Genomic DNA, 15,094 nt, shown 5'->3' on the forward strand with positions numbered 1-15,094 from the left:
GAGGTGTCAGAGATGGTCCAGGTAAATTTAAGGTCAGGGTGGAATGTGTTGGTGAAGTTGATGAATTGCTCAACCTCCTCGTGGGAGCATGAGGTGGCACCAATGCAGTCATCAATGTAGCGGAGGAAGAGGTGGGGAGTGGTGCCAGTGTAATTATGAAAGATGGACTGTTCCACATAGCCAACAAAGAGACAGGCATAGCTGGGTCCCATATGGGTGCTCATGGCTATCCCTTTGGTCTGGAGGAAGTGGAAGGATTCGAAGGAGAAGTTGTTAAAGGTGAGGACCAGTTTGGCCAGACGAATGTGTGTCGGTGGAAGTGTACTGTTGGGGACGTCAGGAGAGGAAGAAACAGAGGGCTTGGAGGCCCTGGTCATGGCGGATGGAGGTGTAGAGGGATTGGATATCCAGGGTAAAGATGAGGCATTGGGGGCTGGGAAAACTGAAGTCTTGGAGGAGGTGGAGGGTGTGGGTGGTGTCTCGAAGGTATGTGGGGAGTTCCTGTACTAGGGGGGATAGGACAGTGTCGAGGTAATTAGAAATGAGTTCAGTGGGGCAGGAGCATGCTGAGACAATGGGTCGGCCAGGGTGGTCAGGCTTGTAGATCTTGGGAAGGAGGTAGAACCGGGCAGTGCGGGGTTCCCGGACTATGAGGTCGGAAGCTATGGGTGGGAGATCTCCTGAGGTGATGAGGAGAAATTCATCCTCAACTCAGTTCCAATTGGCTGTGCCTTCAATCTGAGGCTGCGATCTCGGGTTCTAGTCTTTCCTACTAGTGGAAACATCTTCTCCATGTCCACTCTATCCAGGCCTCTCAGTATTCTGTAAGTTTCATTGAGATTCCTCCTCATCCTTCTAAATTCTACTAAATACAAACCCCAGAGTCCTCAACCACTCCTCATATGACAAATTCTCCATACCCAGGATCATTCTTGTGAATTTCCTCTGGATCCCCCCCATGCCAGCACATCCTCTCTTAGATATGGGACCCAAAACTGCTCACAATATTCCCAATGTGGTCTGACCAAAGCATTATATGGATGCAGCAGTTACATTTCTGCTCTTGTATTCTAACTTTCTCAAAATTAGTGCTGACATTGCATTTGCCTTCTTAACTGCCCACTGAACCTGCATGTTAACTTGAAGAGAATCTTGTATTAGGAATCCTAAATCCCTTTGTGTTGTGGCAAAGCTTTCCTCATATAGAAAAATGTGTAAATCTCTATTCTTCCTACCAAAGTGCATAACCTCTCAGTTTCCCACATTATACTCCATATGACACTTCTTTGCCCACATTCCTAGCATGTCCAAGTCCTTCTGCAGCCTCCACTACCTCCTCAAAGATATCTGTCGCTCCTACTTGTCGTTGCGTCATCTGCAAAGATAGCAACAATGCCCTCAGTTCCTTTGTCCAGTTTGTTAAATGCATAATGTTAATAATTGTGGTCCCAACACTGATCAATGTTCCTACCTCTCAAAAACCTGTGCATTTAATTTTGAGCATTTCAGTTGTCCCAGAATTGACCTCTGGGTTCAGGGCTTGAAAGAATTCTTGATTCCAACTAACCTTTGTTTAAAGAAATACTCCCACAATTATGTAAAATGTATTGATGTATAATATGAAATTCTACTTGAACCCAACAGAACAATTATTTAGGAAAGCAAAAAAAAAATGTAAAATGTGTAGCATGAGGGTCAGCATCGTTCAAGAAAAAGGATCATTTTTGACATTTCAAGTGGAAACTCTTCACCAGAATAAAGAGTTTCCTGTTTACAGACCTGACAGATCAGCTCTATTTCTCCATCACTCTGTTATTGTTTCAAATTTCCAGTGCCGCAGACTTATTATTTTAATTTTCAAAATGTTGAAAGAAATGCAAACTGTACACTGTCATATGTGCAGCGAATGCAAAGACTTGCCAGGAGTAAAGATGCACAGAATGGCTGAGAGATATTTAAATTAAGCCTGTGAAACAGTGCACTAATTACTTCACATTGTAAAACAGAAGCTTTCTTATAAAAAGTCATATTTCTTTCATAGAGCTTTCTCTCATTTCAAGAAAAAAACTTGCACTGAGTTTAAATATTTTTGCACGCCCAAGACTTCAATGAAATTAACAGTACATGCACTTTGCATTTACAGGCAGGCATAGCAGTTAACCTGTACACAGAAGAGCTCCGCAGTCTAAAATTAATTAATCTGTTTTGATTATTTTGAGAAAGGGTTAAACACAATCCATGTCAAGAAGAACAGTCAGTCACCTGTTTTCGGTTGAATGTCTTTGTGGGATACATGTAGAGGTAGGCGACCTAATTAAAATATTACCCAAAAGACAGTAACTCTGATTCTGCGGAACCACTTCAGGAGTGCTTTGGTGTCAGTTTAGGTCTCAGAGCAGAATTAAAATTCACTACCATTTGATGTACCTGAGAGCATCACCACCAAACCAAGCCTTGATGCTGAAATTGAGGTAGAATACCAAATTCTAAAATCCAGTCACACTGATCAGCAATAAGCAGACAAAAATGAGAATTACATGTGTAATGACTCTATAAGTCTTTAAAGGGGCAGCGGCGGCGGAAATGTTTAACTTATGATACATTTCCACTGTTATCTCATTTTCCAATATTTTGAATAGCTCAGTCTCTTTCTGCACAGATAGTTACTGCATTGAGTCATTATTAAAGAAAACAAAAATGCTAGTGTTATATATTATAGATTACACATTATGCAAATAAATTTTGCAAGCACATGTTCCACAGAGAGCACAGATGTTGCTTTTCCCAGGCAGCTAAGAATAAACAGACATAGAGATGCATATTTTATGTGAGTGAAATATCTGTGAATGAAGCTTCACTTCTTTGCTCCAATTAATTTTAAAAAGTCCACAGCTCAAATGAGACCAGCAATTGAATGTATGACAAAATGTTGCATATTGCAAAGGTTACATTGCCAATCTTGAAGGAGCAACTGAGAATAAATTCACACGAGATGTTTGAGTTGTTCATGACAGAGAGATTCCCACCAGACAAATCCTTCTCATCCATGGTATGGAAGGAAACTTTAAGTTACACTCACATTGCGACAATTTAAATGTAATGACACTCCTGGTACAGTGAAATCTGTGGAACAGTCTGCAAACTGAACTGCTCAGCAGGTTTCCACGCTGCACATACGTTTAGCATTAGAGACAGGAGGCAAGTCAGCTAGGAATACTTATATAAGATCCAGGGGTTCAAATTTTGCTTTTTCCATTGAAGAGACTGATTGTCAAAACCGAGTGATCCCAGATATGATCAGGCTATAAAGAATCACTGCATTTTAAGTAGAAATTGCATTCAGTGTCGACTGAAATTGTTCAGTTCTTTTGCACTAGTTTAATGACATTGCATTAGGCATTGCCATTGCAAACACAACTGCCCAAACACCCAGCGTAGTTTAATCACCATTGGATATTTCTGCTGATGGCTCTCCCTTTCAGGCTTCAAAATCTTATTGCAGGCTCATGTCTGATTTCCTATCTTCCATAATCTTAATTTGATGCAGCATCTCATCCAATTGACATCAAAACCCATTCACCCATCACCCTGATATTCATTTAATTTGATAACTTGATAACTAATATATTGCTTTTAAAATTTTCTTCTTTGTTTTAAGTTCTCTCTATGGCCTTCTTCCTCTCTCTCTTTCTCTCCATCTAATCTCCTTTAGCCACACACACCTACGGAGATTGTGTTCCTCTAATTCTGATTGTTTGCTTCACACCATCTATTCATTCCACCATTGGAATTCCTGTCCTTCATCCCTCCACCTCTCTATCTTTATGAGCTCCTTAAAAAAAAACACCTTAAATATAAATGCATTCCTTGCTGTCACATGGTCAAACTCCTAGAATTTCCTCCCTCAGGGTATTGAGTCAACCTACAGCATGCGGACTGCAGTGGTTCAAAAAGGCAGCTCACTACTGCTTTCTCAAGGACAACTAGAGTAATGCAGGCAAACCTTGGATGCCCACATCTCATGAGTGAATAAAAAACAGCTAAGAACACATTCAATGAATTCAAAATTCCAAAGAAAGCCACCAGAAGTCGTCTCACAAGTTTTGAACTCTTTTAGCAAAGAAGATATGAGACAAAGAAATTAAGAGATTGCACATGCATCATCTGTTGAGAAAAATGCCAAGTTAGCGTTTCTGATCTGTGATCTTTGGTCAGGACTGGGAAAAGTTAGAAATGTAATCAGTATTCGACAAGGGAAAGTTGAGGCTGCAGAGAAAAACAAAAAGTAGATAAAATCAGAAGAGTTTGACCGATGAAAGATTTCATGGTTCAAGATCAAAGTGAATGGTAATGGGACAAGAATTAAATGATGTGTCCAGATGAGGAGGATACAGTCATGGTCGTCATTGATTAGGCCAGCATTTGTTGTTGAAATGAATGGCAAGTTTGAATGCAGATAAAGGGGAAAAAAAAGACAATGCTGAACCAGCAGAACAATACCAAAACAAAAGGCAGATAGTTTGTGATCTAAAGAGCGAACAACAGTTTTGAAGTAAGAATTTCCTTACGCTTCACTTTTTTTTCGAAATCTTATTAATTCACCTTGATACCCTAATTCTGGAAATTACTGAGAGAATAAACATAAATGCATATTAGACTTCCATTCTTTGATATTAATAGAAATGAGATATCATAAATTTTAAATTGGGTGACATCTACCTTAAAATAACAATGATACAGTCGGTTCTGCTATAATGCGATAGTAGCCTTCTTGTGCGACATCACGCTATAGAAAATCACGCAATAAAAATAACGGGGCCTATGGGGAAAAAATAGGATTGGGGCATACCATCAAAAATATCACTCAAAGTTGAAACAAATGTAATAGTTAGCCTAACACAAAAGGATTGCACAGTTTAAGTAAATGTTAAATTCAAATATTTTAATGAAATAAAACAGTAAACGTAACACTTTACCTTGAAAAGAATTGTAGAATATTTGATGGAGTTTTTCTGTTTGCTGAACACAAAGGCTGAGCATCATCATCATTATCATCATCATTATCACCACTTGCAGGTGCAGCTGTGGGTGCATGGTTAAGATGAAAAATACTTAGTCTAGAAGTGAATGGCTGTGGTTCATTGTCCTCAGGCAGTTTCTTGGAGGTTTGACTTAAAAAAAGACATCTAGTTTTTGCTGCTTAGCCACCTTTCTTCTTTCATGAAGAAGCTTTTCATTGGGTGCCAAATAAGACCTTATGCCACGAACTGCTATCCTGCTGCGTTCTGCAATGTAGTAATTGACTTCTAAGAGTTGATTCTCAACTTCGCTCAGGATAGAAGAAAGAGAATTGGAAAGCTCTCATAGTGCTGCATCCTGGACTTAATCTAGAATGGACCTAAGGTAATCCTTTAAGGCTCGCGGATTGGCAGAGTGGAACACCACCACAGGGTTGAGCTTTAAGTCTACACTAGCATTGTCACCCAACAGCATAGTCATATCATCCTCTGCGACATTAAAACCTGGAGTGCATACTTTAGTCTTAGAAATGTAGGTTCTTACTGGCACTTGCTTCCAGTATAAATGTGTCTCATTCAAATTGAAAATTTGATCTAAGTTGTAGCCTTCTTCCTCAATCATTTTTTTATTACCGTGGGAGGAAATATCATCACACGTTTCTCATCTGCACTGGCAGCTTTGCCACAAAACTTTATGTTATGAAAAGCATAGCAATTCTTAAATCAAGCAAACCAGCATCAACTAGCACTGAAGGCAGTCATACCTACAGGATTTTCAGCTTTTTTCTTTAGGTCTTCATACATTGATAAGGCTTCCTGTTTTATGCTGAGGAAGCTGCTCCCAGATCACTTTTTCCTTTGATCTTCTATCCACATACTTAGAAGCTACTCCATCTCCTTATGTTCCTTTGTCCGTGATCTCACAGATTTGCTAGCACTCAGGCTTGTTCCAGAATTACAGCTTACTTTAATTCTTTCTGCATTGTCTCTAATGGTGCAGAATGTAGACTCCTTTATTCCTGTTGCATGAACAATATCTCACGTTCTTTCATTATGCTCAAACCGCTTTATAACGTCTAGATTCTCTTCAGGTGTTATAACCTTTCTTTTACGGTCACCACCTGCAATTTGTTTCACCTGGATGCTTCCTGTAGACATTCTTGTTACTTTGTCCACCTGAGAAAGTGTATAAGGTATGAGCAGGTAGGCAAAGAGTTAAGGTTTGGGTTGTGTGAGACAAAGATCAGATAAGAACTTGTAGTAAACAATGAGGTGCTGGAGGCAAGAGTAGTGGGTTGCCAAGATGAAAAAGCATTATTTATGTAAAACCATTTAACAAGATGAAAAAGCATTCATTATGTAAAGTCAATTAACAAGGTGAAAAACATTCATTTGTGAAGCTAGTTAACAAGGTTAAGAACATTCATTGTATAATGCCAGATAGTTTAATATTTACTGTTGATGTTCACTGATTGCAACAGTCACCCAATCAATATAGATGTTGCCATATTTGGATGCTGTTCCATGTAAGTGATAATGTAATTCCTTAAGAATCTGATGTTCGAGAGAAGACCAAGATCTCATGTCTCTGAGCACATGGGTGATTGTTCTCTCTCCCTTCAGGGCATGGAATAAAGGTGAAGGAGGTAAAGTTATACTGTGTAAGAGTGTTTACTTTGACTGATATAGGGATAGGGAAACGGACAACACTCCAACTGAATTTCAAAAACAAGAAAAATTACAGAGTACTGTACCTCTCAGAAAGCATGTCACAACAAAGCACATGAGCCAACTGACCATGTTATGTCAACGCAGAGACTCTTGTATAAGCATTGTATTTCTCAGTGCACAGCAACACCTAGAGCTGGGGATGGAATTGCATAATAGCAACACACGCATGTGGATGTTTGCATTTTAAAAAGATCGTTCACCTATTCAATTATGTTGCAGCCAATTTGTGTTGCATTATAGTAGAACAACTTATATTGAGAGTGTGTTTTCAAAGCGCAAATACGGCACTGAGAGTTTTCAGTGCACCATGACATCACACTAGCTCCGATTTTCTGTCCATGTAAGAATTAAGTCAGAAGGCTCTTAAAGTGCAAAAATGTAGCTGAAGTTTGAGTCATTAAGTGTTACTTGACACCAAATTCATGTTAACAATGCAATTATTTTCAAGGATAAACACTGTACCACACTAGGTCATACATTTTCATTAATTTATTTTCAGTGATAAAGAAATGAAAGCTGTCTATTCTGTCTATAGCATATCTGCCAAAGTCACAATGGTAAGAAAATCAAAAATGTTGCCTCTGCAGAAATAATAAAGACACTTACAAACACTTCAACACTTCACAAGGAACTTCACCTGGTGTAATTGAAAATACATTACAACAAGGAGGAGCTATTGCACATATGGATGTGATTTGTTCCACTTTAGAGTGTCACAGGCCATAAATGAGGCTTAACAAACAAAGCAAAACACTGCAGATGCAGGAAATCTGAAATAAATCTGGAAAATGTTGAAAACAAAAAGAAAAATTGCTGGAAAACCTCAACAAGTTTTACAACATCTGTGGAAAGAAAGCAGAATTAACATTTTGTGCCCAATGACCCTTCCACAGAACAAGATATTCTATTCTAAAAGCTAAGAGTTGACCATGTAAGTAGATGAATGATTTGACAGATTCAACTGAAGTAAATTTGGGGAGAAGAAAGATTTTAAGACCTCAAGTGGACATATTTTATTCAGCAACAGCAGAGCATGTGTTACACCAACTTATGGAGCACAAAACATCAAGATATGTCATGTCATGTGCATCACAGGCGATTTGAGAGAACATTCTACAATTGTGAATAATTATATTTGCATGAAAATTAATAATTAAAAGAGCCAGGCACATTTGCAAGAACATTGTAACAGCTGATGAATGATATTAACAGTCTTGCAAGAGTTTAGATTTTCCTGTTCTCTCAATAAAAAAAAGACAAATCAAATGATTGGTGACTTTGGGGTACCATAGAATGAAGAATAATACAAAGTAACACAACAAGACAATTAAAGATAATCATTCTAAATAACTGTTTCGAAAAGTATTTTTAAAACTTACAATTTCTTTTCTCACTAGAAATGATTTACACAGAAAGAAGATAGACATAATGACACAAGGTGCACATCTGAAAAGGCAAAAGAAGATCACATTTACGGAAGGGAAACATTCTTGAAGTCAACTTGAATAAGTAAGGCAGGATAAGCAGAGGTAATATAAGCAACAGGTTAGCATTAAACTTACAGCATACCAGAAATGGTGCTATTTTGAATGACAACTTAACTACAAAAATCAGCATGTCATAGAACCTCAAATCACATAGCTACATTACTCCAGCCTTCATGCTCTTTTTATCCTTTCATACAAATAGTGGCGCTGACAGTAATCAATCTACGTGATCATGAGACAAATAGTTCCATGATTGAGCCTCCTTTACTGGACACATAAGTAAGTTAACCTCAAAATGTGAAAAACTAAAATGATAAATTATTTCAAAGATTCAAAAGTGATAGAAATATTTAACCAGGGACTATGTGAGTAAAGATAGTGTACCATTCCAACAAAAAAACTAGAAAAATGATTGGCTGTGGGACTGTGGGTTCAGGTTATTCAAAAAGCAATTATAAAGAACAGCAAATCTTTGGACCAAAGTTTCTTTCCTCTTTTACATCTTAATCTCCATAGGTTACCACTGCAGAAGACATTTTGAGATAATTGTCTTTATTTTTACAAACCATATCCCACGTCCTGTCAAGGGTCACATTTTATCTTTGTTTAAGGTTTTATTAAAGATTTATGACCCGGGTTGTGGTTGAGGTTGTTGGTCTGTTCGCTGAAGTGGTTGATTTTCTTGCATATGTTTTGTCTCCCTCCTGGCTGACATCTTCAGTGCTGTGTAACCTCCAGATGAAGTGCTGTCGTTCTGATCTGCCCCGGATTTATACGGCTCTGTCTGTTGGGGCGAGTGGCTCTACTTCCAGTTTTGTACTGTTGTGGCCTGTAGGTGGGGTCTATTTCAAAGTGCTTGTTTATGGATGTTTATAAACATGATTAATTAGTTTAGATTCCCTACAGTGTGGGAACAGGCCCTTCAGCCCAAAACATCTTCTGGAAATATTGACAGCATATAAACCAACAACCACACTTCACCAGCTACTGTCCAGGACAAAATACCCCATACCCACAACATGAAGGACGAATGTGATAATATAAAATACCACGCAGCAACTGTGAGAAACATTACTTCAGACAAACGGGTAGGAAACTCGTCAACAGCATACACGAGCATCAGCTTGCAACAAAACAACACGACCAGTCCTCCTTCATATCAATACACACTGACAATGAAGGACACCAATTCAACTGCGACAATGTTATCATACTGAGACAGGCTAAACAAAGACAAATTCAGGAATTCCTTGAGGCAAGGTATTCATCCACTGGTTCCATAAACAAACAAGTTGAAGTAGATCCCATTTACAGACCACAACAGCACAAAACCAAAAGTAGAACCATCTGCCACAAACAGACAGAACCGTAAAAATTCGGGGAAGATTACAATGACAGCACTTTATCCAGAGGCTACACGGCACTGAAGCTGTCAGCCAAGAGGGAGACAAAATGTTTGCAAGAAAAAATCAACCAGCTCGGTGAACCGACCAACAAATTTTATCTTTGCGTCTGCATTAATTCCACTGTTTACCTCCTAACTCCACCAGTCTTTTGCAATTCTAAATTTGTCAGCTTCTCTCACTGCATTGTGGCTTCAGTTCCTGTCGTGCTTGTCTGAAGAATCAACGTCAACATTCCTGAGCTACTTGAAACTACCATCTCCCATCAGACTTTAATGAGTAATGTTTAGTAGTAATCTATAATTCAAAGTGGATTTACGTTGGTCATCAATAAATCAGACATGAATCAGCAGGTCACAGAATCTAATTAGTACATAATTTTGTTTATTTAGTGTAACGTACAGAAGAGCAATGAAGGGTGCACCCAGCTAAAGCATGGAACACCTAGGCCTCGTATTAAAGAGAACAGAGGTTATGAATAAGTTTTATTTTTGCCTTGTCATCAAACTCAAAAGGGCTTCAGACGCTTGCTGTATGTGGGGTACAGTCACTTGGCTATGATGTTCCGCATATTAGCAAATTAGTAGCCAGACTTTAGCTACCTTCAGCAAAATGGTTAATCTGTTGCACAAAATTTAGTGTGCATTCTCTTACTTATCCACATGAACCTAAATTTCAGCCCTGTATCCTTACTGTAAGTATATTCAATTTAATTATTACACTCGCGAGCCTAACATTTACCTGTTCCAGAGGAACAAAATTGTTTAGTAATATCCATTACATCATCAGGTTTTAAAGGGGAACTGGAAAATTGGTGGCTTTGGAAGACTGCTAAAAGCAAATTGGTGGTTTTGTCAACTTCAAGGATATCTTGGATAATGTGATTAAAATGTCCATGGCAAAATTATGTAATTTAAACAAAATTATCTCCTAACATTGTACGTTTGAGGTGCTCATCATTAGGCTAAGAATACATTATGGGGAAAGGTGGGAGAGTGGGGTACAATAAAATGCAGAGCATAAAATTTGTCATGTTCAAACAAATGCCTTATTTCTGTGCTTCCCATAAATTACTTGAAAAGAAAATATAATGGCCCTTCTGAGGCTCTGAATTCAATACTTGACGCATAATCAAATTGAATTTTGTTTAAATCTTGTTTTAAAACTTCTGTTCATGCCACTAACCCACCACTAAGAAGTACAGAAAACTAGACTGCTATAATTTGTCCTTTGATTTTCTGTCCCAATACATGACATCCAATTTGCTTCCAACCACAATGAAAAGGCAGGCAAAGAGTAATCTTGTCTGTTAGGCAGTCTGTTTGGTGACCTTCGATACAGCTGAGAGAAGAAGCCAGTGGAGAGTAAGGAAAGGAAAACAAAACATTGTAGAAATAATGAGGAGAAATTTACTTTCCTGTAACATAGGAAAATAATTAAATACCACAACCTTTATTTCTTAATATTTTGGATCAATGTAAAGCTTTTTTTACTCATTCGTGTGATGTGAACATCACTGACTGAGCCAGCATATATTGTTGCTTTTGAGAAGGAGGTGGGGAGCTGCCTTCTTGAACCATCGCAGCCCACTTTATGTACATAGACCCACAACGTCATTAGGAAAGGAATTCCAGGAGTTTGATGCAGCAATATTGAAAGAATGGCAATACATTCCTAAGTCGGGATGGTGAGTATCTGGCAGGATATCTGCAAGTGGTAAATATAGCCTTTTTCATTCCAGGTGGTAGTGGTTGTGGGTTTGGAAAGTGCAGCCTCAGGAACCTTGGAGAATTTCTGTGATGCATCTTTGTAGATGATACACACTGCTGCTACTGAGTGTCAATGGTGAATGTTTGTAGTTGTAGTGCCAAGTACGAGCATCAAATAGACTGTCTGGTTCTGGACTTTATCAAGCTACACTCATCTAGGCAACTGGGGAGGACTCCATCATAATTGTATTTCATAGCTTGCAATAGTTGGACATGCTTCAGAATTACTCACTTCAGAATTCCTAGTCTCTCATCTGCTCTTGTAGCCACTGTTTAAAAGGCTGTTTGAGTTCAGATTCTGGTCAATGGTAACCATCAGGATCTTGGTAATGGGGGTGGAGGTTGTTCATCGATTGTGGTGCCTTTAAATAGCAAGGGGCAATCGTTCTCTCTTTTTATCTATTTTTGGAGATAATCATTGACTGGCACTTGTGTAGTACAAATGTTACTTGTTCTTATGCCACTTGTCAGCTCAAACCTGGATATTTTCTAAGTCCTGCACATTTGGACATGGACTGATTCAGGATTTGAGGAGTCACAAATGGTGCTAATTCCCTCTAATGGAGGGAATATCATTGATGAAGCAGCTGAAGATGGTTGGGCCTAGGATATCATCCTAGAGACTGCCTGGAACTGAGACAACTGATCACCAACAAACCAAGTCATATTTCTTTGTGCCAGGTATGCATCCAACCACAGGACTCCCAGGCCAACTCAATGCCACTGTGCCACTACCTCTGTTGGGCCATTCCTTCTGGACATACCATGAGCTGGTGATAATGTTGAGTGGGACATTTTATGTAAGATATTATTCTGTGAGTATGGTTATGTCAAACTGTTGCCTAACTAGTTTATGAGGCAACTCTCCCATGACGTTGGTAAGGAGAATTACAACTGTTAAAATTCAAGCATATTGCTATGGAGTCATGTGTAGGCCAGATCAGGTAACACTCGAGGTTTTGCTTCCCTAAAGCACATTTGTGGATCAGATGACTTTTTATGACAGTCAAAAACAGCTGCGTAATCAACATTAATCCCACACTTGTATTGAATTAAAATTCCATCATGCGCAGTAACAAGATTCAAATCTGTGTTCAGACTACAAATACCTAGGTCTCTGACTAACTAAAAGAAGCAACAGTACCACTACACTATGTCATGATCTCCTTGTTTGTTCTTGCTGGAACTGCTTGTAATTCCTGTATTGTGGGCACTATTGAGTTGAGCAACAAATTTTAGAAACATTCAACTTGAAATGGAGACAAATTTCTTTAACCAAACAAAGTTTCCTATGGCCCTATTTGAAAGGTATTTGCAGAGTTTCAAAACCAAAATGAACTTTATTTCATTGCCACAATATTTTTCAGCACAAAATAATGCTTCAGTGCTCAATGTCTGTTGGACTCCTTTGGTTTACAACTTGCACAACTGACAACATGAGGTCAATGGAGTCACAAGGGATATAGAAGTTATTTTGTGTTTGGTTACTGTACACCGACCAACCTCACCCAGCTGAAAATGACTGTCACATATAATTCCCAAAAACAGCCTCCACTGCTTTCAGAGTGATCTTAATTTTCAACTGTTAATTATAATGTGTATCACAACTCAAATAATACAGTGGGTATTCGAATTAGTTTAACCCATTGGAAATTAATAATTTGGAGAGATTCTATTACCTTGATGCAATAGATGAGGGGAGCCTCACTGGATGTGAATAGTATTTTAGTTAACCCCTGCAAGAAAGAGGTTTCAAAAAGGCTCCCCTATGTTAAATCACACATCTGTAATTTAAATATACTGGGTAAAAATAGACCAATTGTTCTTTTGAGTTCATCAGCCTTGGTGTTTTCATTGTGATTCATCTGAAATTAACTGAACCAGAGAGAAAAAAAATTACAAATTTTGAAATTTAAATTGAATTCACCCAAGTATCTGCATGTTTTGTGCATTCGAAACACGTTGTACTAGAAGCTTAACTTTCTCACAACCCCATGGTGAATTAATCATTATGTTAATTGCAATCACAGGCAAGTCTTTTTGGAGGCTCTTGAAATAAAACTGACACTTTGGGTCTCAAGAGCACTAACAGGCTTTGTTAGAAGCTTTCGAGTACGATGTTACAATGAATTTATGCTGACGCTGACTAATGGATATGGAGTTAAGGAAGAAATTCAGAAAATTAAATGCTGGACCAAGCTCAAAGAGCTAAATGGCCTCTTCCAGTTACTACGTCTTCTATTCCCATTGTCAGCAAATTATTCTGTATGGTCTTCAAAAGTTAATTGAAGTTATTTAAAAATCTCACAGGTGGTGAATTCGACACAGAATAAAATACCTATGTTTGGTGATAAACCCATTTTCAGTTATATTAAAATCTGGGCTTGGGGTCGTGTATTGACAAGGCTAGAGAGCTAGTGGACAAGCAAAAACCAATGCATAAGAATAAACAGTCTGTTATAGAGTGGCAGTCAGTAACTCAGGAGATATCACAGGGATTAGTGCATGGAACCCAACTATTCACGTGTATATTAATGATTTAGAAAAGGGAATAAAATATAATATCTCTAAGTTTTCAGATGTCACTAAAATGGTTAGGAGGGTGAGCTGTGAGAAAAATGCAGACATGCATCAGTGTGATTTGTACAAGTTGAGTGAGTGCGCAAACAAATGGTAGATCAAATATAATGTAGTTAATGGAGGTTATCCACATTGGTAGCAGAAACAAGAAGACAGATTATTATTCATAATCCTTCTGATGCTTTACGTGAATTTTCAAATCGCAGGCACCAGTCACCTCCCCTTTATTACGGATATGCTGTTCCTTTACATGTCCATCCCCCATCAGGATGGTCTCAGAGTACTCTGCTTCTTACTAGAAAAGGCCTGAATGGTCCCATTAACCACCACCTAGCTCCACCTGGCCGAACTTGTCCTCAACTTTAAAAACTTCCCCTTCAACTCCTCTCGCTTTCTTTAACTCAAAAGAATGGCCATGGGTTACCTGCATGTGTGCCAGTGATACCTGTCTGTTTGTGGGGAACATGGAACATTCTTTTTTCCAGTCATATTCTGACACCCTCGCACAACTCTTTCTTTGGTACATTGATGACATCAGTGTTGCTTCCCTCCCTTGTGAAAAATTGGAAAAGTTTATCTATTTCCCTTTCAATTTCCACCCCGCTCCCACCTTCATCTGGTCCTTTTCTAACTCCTTCCTTCCCTTTCTTGACATCTGTTTCCACTTCTGGGAATAAGCTGAACCTCAATATCCAGTATAAACCCACTGAATCCCACAGTTACCTTGACTATACATCCTCACACCCTGCTTCCTGTAAAGAGTCTATTGCATTCTTCCATTTCCTCCATCTCCATTGCATCAATTCTGATGTTGACAACTTTGACAAGGGGTTCTCCAAAAATGTCCACCTTCTTCGTCAACCAAGGATTCCCTACACTGTGGTTAACAGGGCCCTCAGTTGTGTCCAACCAATCTCCCACACTTCGGCCCTTGCCCACTCTCTTCCCTCCCACAACGGCAATAGGCACCTCCTTATCCTCAACTACCATCCCACCAGCATCCACATTCAAAGGATCATTAGCTAGTCTTTCCGACACCTCTAGTAAGGATGCCACCATCAGATATACATTCACCTCCCTAACTCCCTTGTTAATCTTCCTCAAGG

The sequence above is a fragment of the Chiloscyllium plagiosum genome, chromosome 2 (genome assembly GCF_004010195.1).
Source record: "Chiloscyllium plagiosum isolate BGI_BamShark_2017 chromosome 2, ASM401019v2, whole genome shotgun sequence".
Classification (NCBI taxonomy): domain Eukaryota; kingdom Metazoa; phylum Chordata; class Chondrichthyes; order Orectolobiformes; family Hemiscylliidae; genus Chiloscyllium; species Chiloscyllium plagiosum.